We start from the raw sequence: 21,259 nt of genomic DNA on the forward strand, positions 1-21,259 counted from the left end.
CATGGTAGGGCACCGTTTGTTTAACGTCAAGGTGCCATTGTCCGTCTGTCATAGAACGTAGTCAACTACATGTAGTTTTATTTGTTTTAGTATCTGTAAATACACTAGATCTTTAGCGTTTGGTTATAGTTGGGGCATGCTAAATATCAATGTATGTAATTTGTTTGTTTGTTTGACAGCAGTTCTGTAAGCTAGATGTAGCTTAGAGTTAGAGATTTGTCAACTTTTTGCATCCCAGTTTCAACAATAAAGCGCGTTATGTGCCTTATTTGTTTGTTATCGTCGCTGTCGTTTTTCCATGCTGTACCCTTTTCCTAATGACGTTGATTTCTCATATGCAAATCAGCAAACGTAACATGGTGCGTTCACATATATCTAGTAACTAGTCATCATCATCATTACGGCATCTCCTTCGCACATATCTTTTTCCTAAGTTTTCTTCCTTTCTATTTTACTATAATTGTATTAACTGTAGCATGGACAATCGTTTAAACTGATATACCAGAAAAATGCAGTATTCGACAAGGCGTCCGCAACAACAGAATCCTGGACCCGGACAATCAGGTTTGTCACCTTTGACCTTTGCCCTCGATTGGTTTGACCTATGCTAACGCTGAACCGCCATTTTTGAGCCGTGCGTGTGGTGGCATTATTTCTCTCCAATCTGAGGCGATTTCCATCTTACTTCGGCTCTGTATCAACTCTGGGCAGTTTTGAAAGACAGGTAAGACCTTTGTTGACTTCCTACGCTCGCTGTGTCGCGGTACCAGGTACTTCAAATCGGTCTTGATGCAGAATTAGTTCTAAATGCCTCAAAATGTTGGTAAGTTTTGTTTGTTTTCAATGTGTTTTGTAAAATTCACTTGTGGCTCTTAGCGATTTAGATGTAGTTGCAGCATGTTACTTTAGTAAGGCATCAAATTATTGTTTGTTTTCTGTAAAATGTAGCTAGTAGAGATTTGTCAACTTTCTGCATCTCAGTTTCACCAATAAATCAAAAAAAGTAATATGTCTTCTTCATTGAATTTTTCCTAAGGATGTTGTCTAATTTACCCATTTGCAAATCAGTACATGTAACATGATAATTCCAACAATAAATTCAGACACGCAATATGTTGTTATTTTATTGATCACCAACTTAATTGTTGGTATCCAACTTGGTCTGTTTTCCTATGAATGATGCTGTCTGATTCTTCCCTATGCAAATCTTTATGGTGGTTTGCTTTGTTTCGTAATCAAGTAAAACCTATCGGACCTGTTTTATCCACCCACCCAGTCCCTATATAAACGCTTCCCTGACTGCTCTATTTCTGTCAGTACTGACTCTGCAGCCGTGAGGATCTGTGCCGTCGTAAAAACACCGTGCACTACTTTGGAACGTCTGTTACTGTGCATCTTGGTAAGTACCGAGTATGATTTGGTCTTCCTGTACATTATTTATAAGTACTGATTTGTCTCATCTAAATCTCATCTAAGTTGCAGGATAACTGGTGAATGATTTTTTCCTACATTTCGACTTACTTTTCATTATTTCATAATGAAAAGTAAGTTTTCATGTGTTTCATGCATGCCACAGGGCATCTTATTGTGTATAGGCTACATTTTAAATCAACCGACGAAGGTTTTGTGTTACGTGCATCATATAACGAGTGTAGTGCATATATCTTGACTGATATGTTGGAGTTGTTCTCTAGTGGATCGGCTTTGTACAGTGGTCATACCTTGTATGATATGTCGTGTTCTGAATATGCTATGCTATGATTCTGGGTTTTGTAACTGAATGTTTAGAAGTATTTCTCAGTATAACATCTGACATCTGAATTTTACATATTCCCGTAGGATATCAGGGGTTTGACCAAATGGAGACCAGAGCTGAATCTCACCTGAAACAAGAGGAGGAAGAGAATGGGCACAAAGAGCAGGATAATTCTCCGCGTACCCACAAGTGTGACGAGTGTGCCAAGGAGTTTCCTAAACGGAGTAATCTGATGAGACACTTGCGGACTCACACAGGCGAGAAACCTTACCGATGTGAGGAATGTAACAAAGGCTTCAGTCTGCTGAGTAGTCTAAAGAGACACATGCGGACACATACGGGTGAGAAAACTTTCAGATGTGAAGAATGTAACAGACAGTTCGGCCAGCTGAATAATCTGAAGAGACACATACGGACGCACACAGGTGAGAAACCCTACAGATGCGAAGAGTGCAGCAAGCAGTTTAGCGCGCGGGGTAACCTGAAGACTCACATGCGGACTCACACCGGTGAGAAACCGTATCAATGCGAGGAATGTAGCAGGTGCTTCATTACGCTGGATCAACTAAGGTCTCATATCAGGACCCACACAGGTGAGAAATCCTACAATTGTGAGGAGTGCAGCAGACAGTTCAGCGATATGGGTAATCTGAGCAGACACATGCGGACTCACACAGGTGAGAAACCGTACAGGTGTGAGGAGTGCAGCAGGCAGTTCAGCAGGCTGGGTTATTTGAAGGAGCACATGAAAATTCACACTGGTGAAAAACCTTACATGTGTAAGGAGTGCAGCAAGCAGTTCAGTGTCTTGGGTAATCTGAAGAGACACATACGGACTCACACAGGTGAGAAACCGTTCAGGTGTGAGGATCGGAGTGCGGCAAGCAGTTAGCTACAAGGTCACAACTAATGAAACGCGAGCGAACTCACACTGGTGAGAAACCGTAAGTCTAAACAATGTAACAAAATCTTTGTGAACAAAAGCTTCACCAACAAATGTTTTGCCAGCAGTTTCTGACTTCAAGCATCTACTAACCCTCCAGTTTCCTGATGTAAAGATGTAAGGTGGTGAAATCCACGGCTTTGTCGGCACCGCGAGCGTTCTGACCAAGTCCCTCACGGCCGTGGAATTAACCACTTTTGGTGGTGAAATACACGGCCGTGAATGATGTTGTCTGATTCTTCCCTATGCAAATCTTTATGGTGGTTTCCTTTGTTTCGTAATCAAGTAAAACCTATCGGACCTGTTTTATCCACCCACCCAGTCCCTATATAAACGCTTCCCTGACTGCTCTATTTCTGTCAGTACTGACTCTGCAGCCGTGAGGATCTGTGCCGTCGTGAAAACACCGTGCACTACTTTGGAACGTCTGTTACTGTGCATCTTGGTAAGTACCGAGTATGATTTGGTCTTCCTGTACATTATTTATAAGTACTGATTTGTCTCATCTAAATCTCATCTAAGTTGCAGGATAACTGGTGAATGATTTTTTCCTACATTTCGACTTACTTTTCATTATTTCATAATGAAAAGTAAGTTTTCATGTGTTTCATGCATGCCACAGGGCATCTTATTGTGTATAGGCTACATTTTAAATCAACCGACGAAGGTTTTGTGTTACGTGCATCATATAACGAGTGTAGTGCATATATCTTGACTGATATGTTGGAGTTGTTCTCTAGTGGATCGGCTTTGTACAGTGGTCATACCCTTGTATGATATGTCGTGTTCTGAATATGCTATGCTATGATTCTGGGTTTTGTAACTGAATGTTTAGAAGTATTTCTCAGTATAACATCTGACATCTGAATTTTACATATTCCCGTAGGATATCAGGGGTTTGACCAAATGGAGACCAGAGCTGAATCTCACCTGAAACAAGAGGAGGAAGAGAATGGGCACAAAGAGCAGGATAATTCTCCGCGTACCCACAAGTGTAGCGAGTGTGGCATGGGGTTTCCTAAACGGAGTAATCTGATGAGACACATACGGACTCATACAGGAGAGACACCGCACAGGTGTGAGGAGTGTAACAAAGGCTTCAGTCTGCTGAGTAGTCTAAAGAGACACATGCGGACACATACGGGTGAGAAAACTTTCAGATGTGAAGAATGTAACAGACAGTTCGGCCAGCTGAATAATCTGAAGAGACACATACGGACGCACACAGGTGAGAAACCCTACAGATGCGAAGAGTGCAGCAAGCAGTTTAGCGCGCGGGGTAACCTGAAGACTCACATGCGGACTCACACCGGTGAGAAACCGTATCAATGCGAGGAATGTAGCAGGTGCTTTATTACGCTGGATCAACTAAGGTCTCATATCAGGACCCACACAGGTGAGAAATCCTACAATTGTGAGGAGTGCAGCAGACAGTTCAGCGATATGGGTAATCTGAGCAGACACATGCGGACTCACACAGGTGAGAAACCGTACAGGTGTGAGGAGTGCAGCAGGCAGTTCAGCAGGCTGGGTTATCTGAAGGAGCACATGAAAATTCACACTGGTGAAAAACCTTACATGTGTAAGGAGTGCAGCAAGCAGTTCAGTGCCTTGGGTAATCTGAAGAGACACATACGGACTCACACAGGTGAGAAACCGTACCGATGTGAGGAGTGCAGCAGGCAATTCAGCAGGCTGAGTACTTTGAAGCAACACATGCGGACTCACACAGGTGAGAAACCGTTCAGGTGTGAGGATCGGAGTGCGGCAAGCAGTTAACTACAATCTCACAACTAATGAAACGCGAGCGAACTCACACTGGTGAGAAACCGTAAGTCTAAACAATGTAACAAAATCTTTGTGAACAAAAGCTTCACCAACAAATGTTTTGCCAGCAGTTTCTCACTTCAAGCATTTACTAACCCTTCAGTTTCCTGATGTAAAGATTACTATTATGTGGTATCATTTAAGTCATTAGCTTACATAATCTATATGGTATAACCATGGATTCAAAGCAAATAATGAAATACAATTCTATAAGAGTAGCCATACTTAAAAAGTGGAAAGATATAATTAAAAACAATGGAAGAAAATGCACCCCTAACAACATTATTGAATATACCGAAAAGATACATCCCTTAACAACAACATGCAAACAATTATATGATATTCTTATTCAGAAACAAGTTGTGCCTCCAAGTAGAGAATCAGAAATTATACAAAAAATTGGTAAAGACAACATCGAGAGAGCCTATACTGCTGCTTTTGTTGCTACAAGGGAAACCAAATTACAATGTTTTCAGTATAAGATTATCCATCACTACCTGGCTACAAATAGTTGGCTAAGAAAAACAAATCTGGTACAAACGGATCGATGTAACAATTGCACAGATAAGCACACTATTGAACATTTATTCTTGTATTGTAAAGAAGCAGAAAAATTTTGGAAAGAATTCTGTTACTGGTGGAAACGATGTACAAAACAAGACCTAATTGTAGACGAGAAGATGATTATTTACGGTATAATTGACAATCCTCGCCATGTTAGTGCACTTGCACACTGTCTTCTTATCGCTAAATATTGTATTTACACATGCTTCATAACAAACTGTAAACCAAAACTCTCAATTTTCAAGCACAGACTAAATCAAATTATAGAAATGGACGATAATGAACAATGGGAACATTTTATGTGATATCATTATATACATAGACAATCCCCAGATAACGTTACCTTAAAAAACTGTCCTTGATGTATCATCCCACACGATTGTACATGTATGTCAACTATGTATATCTTTTTAATGTAACATTGTGAATATTAATAAAGTTTGTAAAAAAAAAAATTAAGTCATTAGTAAGGTTTGTAGATCTCTTTTAGCACCGTGACCTCTTTTTTCTGTTTTTTTTTTCAGTAGTTTACCATTGTAAAATTACGAATGCATGCTCCGTAGCCCGTTGGTTAGAACTAGACGTCGTGTGTAAAATGCAACTATGGATTGTTTAGACTATAGTGACAGAGTTACACTGTAGAAGACCGTTCGTTTGACATCAAGGCGTATGGTCCCTCTGTTATAGCACTTAGGTAACTTGTTTTCTTTGATTTGCATTTTACTAATCACCGTATACTAGATCCTTAGAATCCAAAATTTAGAGTTAGTTAGCAGCATATATGGTAGTTCTAGATGCACTAGAATATTGGTAAATATTGTTTGTTTTACAAGAGTTCTGCATTTCAGTTTCACCAATAAATCAAGACAAGTAACTCGCTGTCGTCTTTATTGATCTTTTTCCTAAGGATGTTGTCTAATTTGCCCCTATGCAAATCAGCGCATACAACATGATACTTTTAACAATAAATTCGTAATGTGTTGCTGTTTTTATTGATCACAAACTATATTGTTAGTCTCCAACTTGGTCTGTTTTACTGTCAGTACTGACTCCGCAGTCGTGACGATCTGTGTCGTCGTACTTTGGAGCATCAGTGAATCTTGGTAAGTGATTTCGATTTCCTGTATTTACTGTCATGCGGCATTTTGTTTTGGGTCACATATAGTATATCCCTAGCGTGCCGTACTATGCATTTTAAGAATCCATCAGCTTCCAAAATGATTTTGTGAGTAAGGTTTATGTTGTTGTTTTAATCCCTCAAAAACGTTTTTTGTCCCTCAAAAGCAGTGTCTAAAATTTAACTCAAATATCTAATGTTGTATTTGACTTACATCATACAGAGGGTCGGACTCTGCTCTCCACTCGCCGTCATCAGCTGCAAACTGGCTTTCCTTGACGTTTCGCCCCTTGTTGCAGTACGTCTCTAGCCAGCGGGGCGACAGCGACGGCCACTCGCTGCCCGGCGAGTGGTTATTGGGTGGTAATCCTCAGTGTCCATACCCAGAGTGAGGCATCGACGGTGGTCTTGGTGACTCTCTTAGTTACTTCTCTCCTCTTCTTTCCTGTTACTCCTAACTGTCCCAGTGCCTTCCACAAGGTATGTCCTATGAAACCCCTGCATCCTACTTCCAGGATTTTGTTTCGAGTGCCTGACCCGCTCCACTTCGTAATTGTGTTAAACAGCAAATTAGTCAAACACCTATTGCGTGGCAAGCCAAAATGCTAGCCAACCATCTTTGGCATTTTCATCTCCTGATTTGCATAACAATCTTACTTTGTGGGGACAGAGAACCAAACCCTGGTCTATTGAAAATGACCACATTTCCAGACTCCCAAGGTATAGGATCCAATACCAAGGATCTATTATGTATTGCCCACCTAAATGCTAGAAGTCTGCTGCCAAAGATTGACGAACTGAGGTCCTTAGCTTCGACAACACACTTAGATGCACTGAGTGTATCCGAAACATGGTTAAGCTCTGACGTAACTAATCTTAGTATTGAACTTGAAGGTTATCATATGTATAGGAGGGATAGAAATAGACACGGCGGAGGAGTGATAATATACATTAGTGACCTTCTGTATTCAACAAGACGCACTGACCTTGAAAACGATGACATTGAGTCTGTATGGTGCGAGATAACAAAATCTAATGTTAGTCTCCTTATTGACTGTACCTATAGACCACCCTCAGCGGACGATACCTTTTTTGATACCTTTGACTCTCAGCTACATAGAGCTACAAGCTATACTCAGTCTATTAAGTTTCTATTGGGAGACTTTAACTCAAAGAACAGTAACTGGCTGAGTAGTAACACCACAGACAATGCCGGACGTAAGCTGGAAAACATCCTTCTGGACTACGGGCTAGAGCAAGTGATCCACGAGCCTACCCGTGGTGGCAACCTACTAGACCTGATCATCACTTCCCACCCAGCGATGTGCAACCAATCCGGTACCATGGCACCCCTCGGGGACTCGGACCACTTGTCAACCTTTGCTATATTAAATCTTAAAGCTACACGGCCCTGTGGAAGAAGGCTTGTCTGGTTGTACAAAAAAGCAAATTTCGAAACACTCTGTGAAAACATTAATAATGCCCCGTGGAATTTAAACTTTGACTATGATTCAATGGATGATGTATGGGATTCCTGGTATAATATGTTCCTCTCAATCTGTAAAAAGCATATTCCCCACAAACTTGTCCCAACACAAAAAACTGCAAAACCCTGGATTAACGGCAACAAAGAAATCGTAAGTGCGATCCGTAAAAACATCGCCTACACTCTAAAGCCAAGCAGAAGAACACAGCAGAAGCTTGGTCATCCTACCGGAGCCAACGAAACCTAGTCACTGCTCTAACAAGAAGAGCTGAAGCCACTTACCTCAGGGAAGTCCTAGAAGACGTCGAAGGCGGAAACACACGACGCCTCTTCAAGTACACCAAGACAGTTCTAGGACAAGCCTCTACTGGCGTTCCAGCACTTAAACTGGGAAATAACATCCTTGACTCACCTAGAGAAAAGGCTACAGCACTTAATGACTTTTTTGTCCAGCAGACCGACTTACCCGGCAGAGATCGATCCTTCTTCTGCCTTTGTCCCACCGTCTCTCCTGAATCACTCCTGGAGTCACTGCAGGTAACAGTGGACGAAGTCGCCAGCAACTTCTCAGCCTTAAAGTTGGAAAGTCCTGCGGCCCAGACGACATTACTCCTAACCTCTTGCGTCGGGTAGCGGATTCCATCTCTCGACCCTTAACGCACCTGTTTAACATGTCGCTCTCACTCGGGCAAGTCCCCTCCAGATGGAAGGAAGCAAACGTGACACCTATACACAAAGGAGGTAGTCGTCATGCCCTCAACAACTACAGGCCAATATCTCTTCTGAACAGTATCCCCAAAGTATTGGAAAACCTTGTAAACAAACGTTTAAATGACCACATTCGCCCAATGCTGACAAAACACCAAAGCGGATTTCGAGCGTACGACAACACTACTCTCCAACTGGTCCGACTTGTGGACGAATGGACAAAAGCTATGGACAAGGGAGAGGTGGTTGGTTGCGTCTTTCTGGATCTGCGAAAGGTCTTTTGACAAAGTCTGGCACCATGGTCTTCTGGCCAAACTAGCAGGTTACGGAATCCGTGGGTCCCTCCTAGAGTGGTTTTGCAGCTACCTTACAGATATCCATCAACACAGTTGTAGACTCACTGAACACAGATCTGGCTACAGTTTCCGAGTGGCTACAACACTGAAAACTAGAGGCTAATAGGGACAAATGTAAAGTTATGTTTCTCACTACCCGCCCCCTCCCACAAAGGATCCCCCCGGTCATCTTAGCCGGTACCACCTTACAGATTGTCCACAGTCACAAACACCTGGGTGTGACCCTAACCAGTAAACTCACCTGGTCTGCACACGTCGAAGCCATGACAAACAAGGCAAGACGTACTGCTGGAATGCTCTGCGCCCTTCGGAAAAAGGTGCCCAAGACCATACTACTACAACTGTACAAAATCATTGTCAGACCAGTTCTAGAATACGCTGACATCGTCTGGGGTGGTCTCACCATGCGTGATCAAAAGACCATCGAATCGGTCCAATACCGGTCAGCCAGAGTGATAAGTGGACACCACGGGATTCCTTATCCCTCTCACAAATCTCTCTATTCTCAGTTTGCCCTCCCTACACTTACTTACCGTCGTAAGGTTCACGCAGTAACCACTCTGTACAAATTGAAGAATGGTCACTGCCCGCCCCACCTAGCTAGTTTATTACCTGTTACCAGGACATCCGCCACACACTCCAGATACCCCCTCAGAAATGGAAATAATCTTTGTGTACAAATCCCCAAAAGCTCCAGAACACAGAATGCCTTCCTCCACAGAGCCACCCTCTTATGGAACTCCCTCTCAGTTGACATTCAATCGGCCCCAACACTGTCTTCTTTTAAAGCTAAAGCATGGAAATCCTTCGGGGATCCATATTCTATTTAAGTCACATTTGTGTCACCTCCCGACTTAACAGTTGTACATATTATCCCCGAGTCGGCAACTTTGTAAATACTTGGACTCTACCACCCAAACAATATGTATTTCATAAATGTAAGCACATATTATTGTTATTGTATTTGGATTGTAATATGTATTTTATGTATGTATAACGTTTCTTCTTACTCCCCAGGGTGTCCCTTAACAATAGTCTCTGACTAGTTGGGACACCCTGGCTTCTTTGTAAGCCAAATAAATAAAATCCTACTTCCACTGGGAAGTACCAGGTCTTCCAACCTTTCTCTCTACATCTGCTCACCAGTTCCTGATACTTCATTCGTTTCCGCTCGTTCGCTTCTTCCATCCTGTCCTCCCAGGGAACAGTCAATTCTAGCAGCACTACCTGGGTCGTTTTCCTAGAAAACAGGATCAAGTCTGGTCTTAGGTTCGTGTCGATGATATCTGCCGGGAAGGCCAGTTGTTTGCCAAGATCAGCATGTAAGGACCAGTCACTTGCTGATGCTATGATTCCTATCTGCTCTCTTTCCTTCTTCTCTTTACTCTTTCCTCTCCATCCCTCCTTTACAAAGCTGATGAACTGCAATCCCTTCCTCTGTTTTCCCTTGACCTTATTCTCCGTTATCTGTTCTTCTACTGCACTGGCTATCACTTTCAGGACTTGACATAAATCTCGTAGGTTTGATCAATATGGCGACAGTTGAATCACGTCTGAAACAAGAGGACGGGGAGAGCAGACGTGGAAAGCAGGATTCTTCTAGTGTCCACAAGTGCAGCGAGTGTGGCAAGGAGTTTCCTAAACAGACTGATCTAAGACGACACATGCGGACGCACACAGGCGAGAAACCGTACAGGTGTGAGGAATGTAAGAAAGGCTTTAGTCTGCTGAGTACTCTGAAGAGACACATGCGGATTCACACTGGTGAGAAACCGTATCAATGTGAGGAATGTAGCAGGTGGTTTGGTAGGCTGTGTGAGCTGAAAAGGCATATCAGAACCCACACGGGTGAGCAACCCTACAGGTGTGAGGAATGTAGCAGGCTGTTCACTGAGCTGGGTAGTCTGAACACTCACATGCGGACCCACACTGGTGAGAAACCATATAAATGTGAGGAGTGCAACAGGCGGTTCAGTCAGCTGAGTAATCTAAAGACTCACATGCGGACTCACACAGGGGAGAAACCCTACAGGTGTGATGAATGCAGCAGGCAGTTCATAACACTGAGTAAACTGGAAATACACATCCGGACTCACACTGGGGAGAAGCCGTACAAATGTGAGGAGTGTAGTCGGTCATTCAGTAACTTGTCAGATCTAAAGAAACACATACGGACTCACCACGGCGGTCTGTCACTACGGTATTCTTTCCCATTGCTAGGGGGGTTCGAAAACGTATCAGGTTACAAGACGCAAGTTTGGCCTGTTTTGGACTACCCGTAAACCACTTGAAAATAAACAAATAGTATTGAAGGGTAAATTCCGTCGAAATAAAATAAAATTATCGTGTTTACATAGGTTTAATGTTAGTTGTTTACGTTAAATTACTAATTTTTGAAAAAATCTCGCTCCGAAAGACGATTTTTTTCGGGATTTGGAGCGCCATTCCGAGACAGTCCGAGTCATGTTTTTAGGCAAACATCGTTTAAGATTGGCTACGTATGTTACCCAAAATCCCCGATTTTTATATTTTTCGACGACTAGGAATAAGATCAAAAATCGTGTCTTAGGAATTTTTTAATTTCTGATTTTAAGTATAGTTTTTGTCGACATAAATGTGAAAAAAACGGCATTTTTTGACATTTTTCGCACTCAATTGCTCATGATTCAAAATCAAGGTTCTTTTTCGAAAATCCCTAAGACACGATTCTGGACAAACCTGTTACGGTCATTTTGAGCCGTCAATGAGATATGTTGGACTCTCCATGCTTCCAATCTTAAACGAGTTTTGGACGCATGTCATACGGCATGAATATGACTAGTGTTTATTTAGGCTGATGAGTACAAGTATTGCGATCTTCAAGGTCACCCACAATAACGGCAGTAGCTTCGTTTCATGTTCCAGCCCACTACAAAATGAAGGCAGACATGTAGTTGTCCAGGAAATGGTTTATATTTGTTAAAAGGTGGATTTTTTTCTGTTAGGAGGTACACATGTAAAAAGGGGCCGGAAAACCCAGGTTTACTGTAAATGACCGCAGGTGACCCCGTTTCGAACACCGTTCTATTCGAATTACGTCAGATCGAACATGGTTCGGGTTCTACTGCAGGTGGGGAGATCGGGGCCCTATTTTGACCACCGTGCACACTGGTGAAAAACCTTATAAGTGTGAAGAGTGCAGCAAGCAGTTCAGTAGGCTGGGTCCTCTGAAGAGACACATGCGGACTCACACTGGGGAGAAGCCCTACATATGTGAAGAGTGCGGCAGACAGTTCAATGAGCTGGATCATCTGAAGAAGCACATGCGGAATCACACTGGGGAGAAACCCTACGGGTGCGAGGAATGCAGCAAGCAGTTTAGTCAGTTGTCAAATCTGAAGAGACACATGCGGACTCACACATGAGAACGTCTGTAAGTGTAATAAAAGCACCGAAATCTTTCGTTATTCAAGTAGTCTGGGCATGCTTGCTAGCCCTCTCTGGAGAAGGTCTGCCAATGTCGGTGTCAAGATTACATCATGTTATATTGGCCAAAGCAAAGGTAGTACATATTCACCAATGGGGCCTCTTATTTGCTCTTTTTCTTAAAATACATGGCAGCACTGTAAAGTTAAGGGTAGCAAAAATTTATGTTATCGCCGTTGCTTTCTTCGTAATCAGTAGATCTAGTAAAGAACTAGAAGTAGCTAGCTAGTGAGGAAAAATTAACACTGCTTTGGAATGTCAGATAGTTACCTCGCAAGATAGCGTTCGTTTGAGGTAATGGTGCAATCTCACATCTGAGATTGTTTTAGTAAGTAGAATCGCTGATTATAATCGCTGTAAATATACTAGATCCTTACCATTTAGAATTAGTAGTAGCACGCATGTTTTGTTATCAATACATAAGATGTTGCTCAGTATAGTTTGCTTTCCTAGTTTTTCCACGGTAAGAGACCGTTCGTTTGACGTCAAGACGCATGATTCGTCTGTTGTAGCACTGCACATGTAGATGGTAGACATTTGTTAACTTTTTGCATCTCAGTTTTGCCAATTAATAAAAATATCTGTATCTGTATCTGTATAGCCGGTATAACCGCCTTTCGGCGTAACACACCAGCTTCGCAGGCACGCGGCGCGGCGGCAGTTGGCTATATTACACCGATCGACTTGTTACACCTAACCCTTGAACTTCTAGCTCTAGACATTGTTTAAAGCTATCTATTGACAATGCCCCTACTGTACTTGGTGACAGTGAGTTCCACTCTGCGATAGTTCTAGGAAAGAATGAATTCTTGAACACCTCAATCCTTGGTTGATAACTCTGGTATTTGAATGCGTGGCTATTTCTTGTTCTCTTCTGGGCTGGTATTAGGTACTTAGTAGTTGGGACATCCACCAGTTTATTAGTCATTTTGTACATCATGCATAGTCTAGACATATTTCTTCTGTCTTCCAGTGAGGTCCACTGTAGGTTTCTTTTCATTTCCGTGACACTAGCACCTCTTATATAGTTGTTCATACAGAATCTTGCAGCTTGATTCTGTACCCTTTCCAATTTGTCTTTGTCTTTCTTTGTATATGGATCCCATACTGTCGCAGCGTATTCTAGGTTCGGTCTTACAAGTGACGTGTATGCAAGTGATTTTACTCTAGTTGGACATGCCCACAGATTACGTTTAATCACTCCCAATGTCTGTTTCGCCTTAGTTGTGATATTATTATGTATATGTACTTGTAATGTGTTGTTTTCTTTATTGATCTTTTTCCTAATGATGTTGTCTAATGCGAATCGGTGCTTGTTACATGGCAATTTTAACAATGAATTCATACACGTAGTGTGTTTTGTTTTCAACAATCCCAACTTTATTGTTAGTCTCCAACTTGGTCTCTTTTTACTACGAACGATGTTGTCTGACTCTTCCCTATGCAAATCAGCATTGTGCTTTCCTTTGTGTCGTAATCAAGTAAATCCCACCGGACCGGTTTTGTCCACCCACTCAGTCCCTGACATACCAGACATAATTCCTTATATCCGACAAGGCGTCCGTAACTATACAACTCGGGTAATCAGGTTTGTCACCTTTAACCTTTGCCCTCGATTGGTTTGACCTATGCGAACGCTGAACCGCCATTTTTGAACCGTGTGTGTGGTGTATTTTCTCTCCAATCTGAGGCGATTTCCATCTTACTTCGGCTCTGTATCAACTCTGGGCAGTTTTGAAAGACAGGTAAGACCTTTGTTGACCTCTTACACTCGCTGTGGCGCGGTACCAGGTACTTCAAATCGGTCGTGAATCGCGTGATACGAGAAAATGTCCTTGACATAGAACAAGGACATTTATATATAATGTACAGTGAGTGGTAACATGATAGTTTCAACAATACATTCAGAGATGTAATGTGTTGATGTGTTTATTAATCACCATCTTTATTATAAGTCTCCAAGTCGGTCTCTTTTGTCTACGAACGATGTTGTCTGATTCTTCTCCATGCAAATCAGCATGGTGCATTCCTCTGTTCCGTAATCAAGTAAATCCCACCGGACCGGTTTTATCCACCCACCCAGTCCCTATATAAACGCGTCCCTGACTGCTCTGTTTCTGTCAGTACTGACTCTGCAGCCGTGAGGATCTTAGCCTGGTATCCAGTTTGATCGTGATTGGGGGTATTGGGGTGTTTAGGCAGGTTGTGTCTTCGGGGCCTCTAAGACCTTCCCCCGCCCAGTGCAACAGACCGTCCCGGTAGGAGTGTTACGCTAATTAGAGACAGTATGCTCGGGGATTTGGTTTCCCCCAACACGATAGACTGGGAGCGCCCCGATAGCCGGTCTGCTCGGCGCTCCAGACCTGAGCGCGATTCTTGCTAGACCCCAACCAATAGCGTTAGGAGATCCTAATTGGCTGGTCGCGCAGTGATTGGTGCAGGCGACCGCACCGAAAACGCCCCATTGCAGTGTGGGTCTAATTATCATACCAACATGGCCGCGGTGGGAGAGAGCGACACGCGAGAAAATGCGCTGGAAAATGCCATTTCCAAGGCTGTCTTGTTGTTGGAAGGCATCGATAGCTTGAGAGACAAGCAGAAGGATGTGTTGCGGCCTTTTTTATTTGGAAAGGACGTCATGGCCCTCCTCCCAACCAGTTTTGGAAAGTCGCTAATCTACCAAATTGCGCCCGCCGTAGCAGGATATTTGTCGAAATCGTCCCATTGCCCAGATCGTCTGAAGAACTCGACCTACCCCATTATTATCGTCCTTTCCCCCCTGGTTGCCTTGATCAAAGACCAGGTTAGAGAAGCCAGACGACTTGGGGTTTCTGCAGTCTCTCTCGGTGACGCTACTCCCAGTGAGATAGAAGGTGTGAAGTTGGGCAAGTACCAACTCGTGTTTGGAAATCCCGAAACGTGGGTGCTGACTTCAGCGTGGCGGGACATGTTGAAAACTGAGGTTTACCAGAAAAACCTCATCGGCATCGTGGTGGATGAGGCTCATAAGACGTCAGCTTGGTATGTACATAAACGAACGTTTGCGCTAACAGCTTTGTGCGTAACATTTGCATAACGTAATATGCAGCCTTGCCCCCCTCCCCCATAGTACCAAGCATGCCGAGTGAAACCACTTTGCTACTAACTTACCACTTTGCGTTCTAATGTCGGTCCAACACGGCCACTCTTGTAATAATATTATTTAAAGTTAGAGGTGTGTTAGGTGAATGTTTTTTGGTGTTTTTTTTTTTTTTTGCTTTTCTCAGCTTTGTCTCACTCAGCGCTTTCCTGTGGATCCGTGAATAACTAATAAAACTTGCATGATACATAAATTTGCATGTGTGAAATCCCCTTTCAATTATGGGGCTTTCCCGCGTGAATACTAACCAAGGAATTGTCTTCAGTGTGTGTCTGATAAATATGCATTTTGCATGTGTGGAATTTAGCAAATTAGCATGTAAAATCACCCCACAAACCATGTATAGTGGAACAAGAAAATATTCACAAAATGAAATACTAGACTGTAGACTGTAGTTAGACTCTAGAGGTGAAGTAGAGGGAACAAGAATGTAAGACTTAAAGACCATTTAAATTTTGGGGTAAGCTGCATACACTATGTAAATTAAGCTAGCAAAAATTTAATTAAGCTAGCAGGACTATGTTACTCGGGTTGGAACCAACATACATGTATATGAGGAAGGATCTACCCCTGCTTCCATTGCCTTGTGATAGTTGCTGGCCCCTCATTATGCCAGCACTGACAATCTTGCCCCAAAAACAATGCTTACCTTTGCATACTCAACAATGTCTTTGTTTTGCTTTTACAGGGGTGAGGCTGTTGCCAGGGGAGGAGAGCCGTTCCGGAAGTGTTTTGCGAGGATTGCCGAGCTCCGATCACTATGCAGACATGGTAAGATACAACATTTTGACTTTGCTAAGGAAACTATTGGCCTTGTTGGAAATTCCATTCAAGTAAATAGCTATAGTGTCCCATCAATGTACTACTTTACCTGGGCACCATGCCCATGATGTGCTACAAATTGTAGCCACTGGGGGTAAGGTGTAGTAGGTAAGTGCTGAAAATAAAAGTACTAGTGTCACAAAACACCTAAAAAGAAATAGTGCTAAGTGTGTAGTGCTGTGAATTTTTGACTATTTTGTTAGACCTGTCCATTCTGATACCTTGTTCAGTCATTTCAAGGGCTGGTCGACTCATGCTTAATATCATATTTGTCATTTACCCAGGAACCCCTGTGTTGGCACTGACTGCATCTGCTGACCTGTCAACACGAAAGGACGTTGTCCGGTTGCTGGGCATGAGTGCTGACACGCTGTATGTGGAGGAAAGTCTGGATAGGACAAACATCAGACTAAGTGTTGTACACGTGAAGGCATCAGACTTTTCATGCCTTGATTGGATAGTTTCAGGTCTGAAGGAACACGGCATAGCATTTAATAAAGTCCTTATCTATTGCAAGCACTTCTTGAATGTTGGATTCATGTACAAGTATCTTGTAAAGGGGGTTGGGGATGCAGCATATGTGGGCACAAAGCATTCTGACAATTGTCTCGTGGCCATATACCAGAGCATGACTCTGTCAGAGAAGAAGGAGCATGTTCTCCACACCTTTGGTATGGAGAAGTCAGTAGCTAGAGTTGTAATTGCAACTACTGCTCTTAGCATGGGCATAAATTTTCCAGATGTGAGTTATGTAGTTATGTATGGAGCTCCAGACAACATGGAGGATCTGTTGCAACAGTTGGGAAGGGCAGGAAGAACAATGAACCAGGCACACGCTGTTGTCTATTCACACAATGTACGGCGCTGTGACAAACAGGTAAAACAATATGACCGGGCAGAGAAGTGTTTGCGTACTACTCTGTACCATAGGTTTGAAAGGCAACCTACAACTGAGCCTTTCAGTCCCGGACATTTGTGTTGCTCTGTTTGCCACAGATCCTGTACATGTGTGAATGACACAGAGTGTGACCATCCCTTCCCAATATATGAGTGTAAAGAAGGTGTTAAGCCTGCTGAGCCTGTCTTGACAAGAAATGTAGAAGAGAGACAGAAAGACATACTGAGAGAGGCACTTTATGAGTATCGTGACAGTTTGACGCAGAATAAGAAGCTGCTTGTTTCAGTTGATCTGACCACAGGGTTCACATTGGATCTGATAGACAGTGTAATCGACCATTGCCCTTACATTTTCAATGCAGACTATGTGTATGACAATATTGATGAAGTTTGCACAAGGGACCAAGCTAGAATTATTGCGGACATTGTGCTGAAAGTGTTTGATGAGAATTTAGATGTAGATTCCATGATTGACTTCATTCAACAGGAATTTGTAACAGGCACCCATATATCTATGGAGGAACAGGAAGACCCTGACATTGTGTCATCGTGTAGTAGCAGCAGTGCTAGTGATGCTTCTATCAGTGAGGATGATGATGATGATGATGGTGATGATGATGTTGGTGATGATGTTGGTGATGATTTTGGTGATGATGTTTATGTTGATTATGATGCTGAAGATTGATTGACAAAACAACCATTAACATGTCAGTAAAAAGTAGTGTTTTATTGCCCAATGTACATGAGGAAGTCTGTTCTTCTGTTTAGCCACATTTGTTACCTGTCCTGTCAAGTTCTTATTTACATTAAATCAAGTGAAAAGTAATACAATATTTACATTTGGGGAATTAGGATTATGACACATCATGTGGAAAGTTACATAGATCCTGATACAAAGATCCCCATGTACATAACATTTATTCATCCTTGAGAATACAATGTGGAAACATAATTCCCACAATACAGATGTATACAGCTATACCTTGTTTTTGTGAGCTATCTATGACAAAGGTTGTGTTATTTCTACAAATGTATATATCAAATGTTACATAGTACTCATCAGGAATGTGGCAAGCACTCTCCATGTCTCATCTACTTTGATGTTCCTTATGTGTAAATATGTAAATAAACATTTGAAAGATGTCATTTGAGTTATCCTCTTTCAACATCAACCATCATTGAAAGCTGACAGAGATAGAAAAATTCTTTCCAATGACTAACCACAAACAACAGATGACATAGGTAAACAAACAAACAAGCAAGCAAACAGTAAATTTGGACTAATATGGGGACCAAATACTATCAAAGTTTGATGGCAGTGTTGGGGCATGATAGCATTCTCATCTGCAGAGACTAATGTGTCCCTAGACCAGATGGCACATATACATGATCATCACAAACATGCTTAGGGCCTCAAATCTTGTACATTTGTTTTCATATATTTTGAATCATACATGTGGAAAGCCAGAGGGACTTATAACAAAGCATGAAAATAGTGTAGTCTGCACAACATGTATGGGTACATGTACTGTGTATTCATTCATACTTGCAAAAACCCTAAATACAAGCACTTTATTCGTACAGGTACGACCACTTCTTCAGTGTTGACCTTACCCAAGTGGATAGTTTGCTGCCATTTAACTTGGATGACAGTACATTCCGCTTGAAGCCAGGAAATGAATCATACGCTCGGTTTGGATGGTGAGTTAATACATCCATCTGGGCATACTGATCCACTAAAGTACGTACATCTATGGTTGGGTCGGCTTTGTGATGGTGTCCTGTCTCACGCCTCACACCCCAATCTCTGTCAGCTCTCTTGAGCAGTTTTTCAACCCTGCCCATGGAGTTAGCCACACGGGCAGCACTCTGTTCATTCAGGTTTGGACCAAGGTGTTTCAGGAAGGATTTTAGGAAGTTGTTCATGTGTTCCAATCTCAAATCCATGGGGATATTGTTACCTTTACCACCTCTGTTGTTCACTACTCTGTTCCACACCAAACTGTGGGCCAGGCTAGGGGACAACAGGGCATTCACTCTGGCAAAGAACATCAGAGTACCATATGCATATTTTGTATGTCCAAAAGCTTTGTAATACAAAAGGGCCATCCTGAAACACCTGGACAGCCTCTCCCCATCCCCCTCTTTTGTAGCATCTTCCATATTCTTGATCAGGAGGCCAAGAGACATCTTAGCTGTTTGATAGTTACCAACATGGTCCTCTGACTGAGAGCTGGTGGTGTTTGTGCTTTCTGGGTCGTCCTCCTCCACCACAAGACCATGTTTGTCTGCTTCATGTGACTTGCGGGAACCTGGCCTCACATACACCTTTGTACAGCCGGGATGCCGACAGGGCAACTGAGGTTTGGGTTTAGGGGCCATACCTTGCTGTGTATCCTGGAGGACAGCTGTCTCCTCAGCGAAGATCATGTCGACAACCTCGGCAGCTCTGCTCTCCAACCAGTCTCTCCTCTTGTGTTTGCTGGCACCTCGGATGAATGGAGGGGGGAAGTTGTCTGGTTGAGCTGGAGACAGAGAAGAGGCAAGGTTAAGGGCATACTATTAGGGCATAATATCTTAATTTATTAAACACAAGAGCACTGGAAACATTTTGCAAACATTATACATGTCTATTGCCTTCACAGATTTTTATATACTGCTAATACATGTTTGGATGGTCATACAGTATGGCAAGGGTCATACATGCCCAAATTCAATGTTAGCCCTTGTCCTGCTGGCAATTTTTACACAATATTTTCAAATGATTTGATGTCTTCATCACGTCACACACCCTTTCCTTTTTGCCCTGGGGCGATATAGTTATTTCCGCATTAGTTGCATTTTGCTGCGGTGTGATGCATTGCACAAGAAGTACTGCCAAAGCATTCATATACAGGGCGCTACATAGATGATACTGTATGTGCAATCCATATAAATGTATGGGCTACACAGGGATAAGGGTTAAGACAATTGTTTAAAACAAAACTGTACTCACCATCAATGCTTGGGATGCTGACAATTGGGAAACATACAATTTTAAAGCTGTAGTTATACGGTTTTAAGTACCTCCAATAGATACATTCATGTATACACATCAAGAATTTATAATCTACAGTGGTGACAAGAATACATGTCAAAGTTAAAATTCCATAATTACATTGACTAAAAGGACAGAATTATGGTGGTTATGGAAGCTTAATTTTTCAAAGTTTCAAGTATGAAATTCTAAATAATTAGAACTGATTTGTTGACAGCAATAAATAGCAGACATCCACCTGTTCTGAAGGCTGTGACATCTCCTCAGAGTACTGATGTGGGATGTGCCTGACAGCCGTCCCTTTGATAGTCTCTCTGAGGGCTCCCAGGTACTTCTCCATCACGCGGGACACCAGGATGATGTAGTCCCTCCGTAGTTGGCCTTGGATTTCTTCTGTGACGAAAAAGTCCGAGATTTGGAACTCGCTAAGTGGTTTCTGTGGTCCATCATCTGGGAGGGCTGTGGTGACTCTGTCCTTAAAACCACCTGTGTTCACCCAATGTATTGATCTGTTCTTGTTCTGTTTGGACTGGTGTTTTGCCGTGACTGTAAAGTCCAGGTTATCAAATATGATCTGATATGTAGAGACCGGTTTGCTCTTGTTGATTTTGATGGCTTCCCGTACAACATCTTGTTCCCTGTCATGAGTCTGTGCTGATGCTATGGCCTGTGCTGCTTGTTTGTATGTGTCTTCATTGAAACCCGGTATCTGCATCATTGAGTCGGTCACAGCGGACTTGGTGTTGGAAGAAGGTGTTGGTGTTGGTTCGTCTGCCATCAGTGGCTGCACCCCTAGAGCTTGGTAGACGTCCTCTTCCTCGTCTGTCCCCTGGCTTGGACTTGGGACTACAAAGGCTGTAAAACTGAAACCACTGGCTTGTAGGTCAGCTGAGCTAATTGTACTGTTCCCGGAGATGTCCAGATCAGCCTTGGCCTTGATGGCGTCCTCCTCCACCTTGTTGGCGTGGAGGGTCTCCAGCAGTGATGTTGACTGCAATTGACTTGCAACAGTGTTCTTCCATCGTGTTATGTCTTCATCCCTGTCCTCCCCCATGTCTCTCTGTTTTGCAATGCTTCTTTTATGTGACATACAGATGTTTTGTTTGTTCAGTCTTGCAAAGGTACTTTTCTTCGCCCCCCCC

At 42.7% G+C, this 21,259-nt stretch overlaps 1 pseudogene; it reads left to right on the forward strand.

The window, feature by feature from the left end:
- The first annotated feature begins 1,859 nt into the window (after positions 1-1,859).
- The window catches only part of LOC109480634, a 27,850-nt pseudogene continuing 8,450 nt past the window's right edge, over positions 1,860-21,259 (forward strand).

This window comes from Branchiostoma belcheri, unplaced genomic scaffold, assembly GCF_001625305.1.
Source record: "Branchiostoma belcheri isolate BF01 breed outbred unplaced genomic scaffold, Haploidv18h27 scaffold519, whole genome shotgun sequence".
In the NCBI taxonomy this organism is placed as follows: Eukaryota; Metazoa; Chordata; class Leptocardii; order Amphioxiformes; family Branchiostomatidae; genus Branchiostoma; species Branchiostoma belcheri.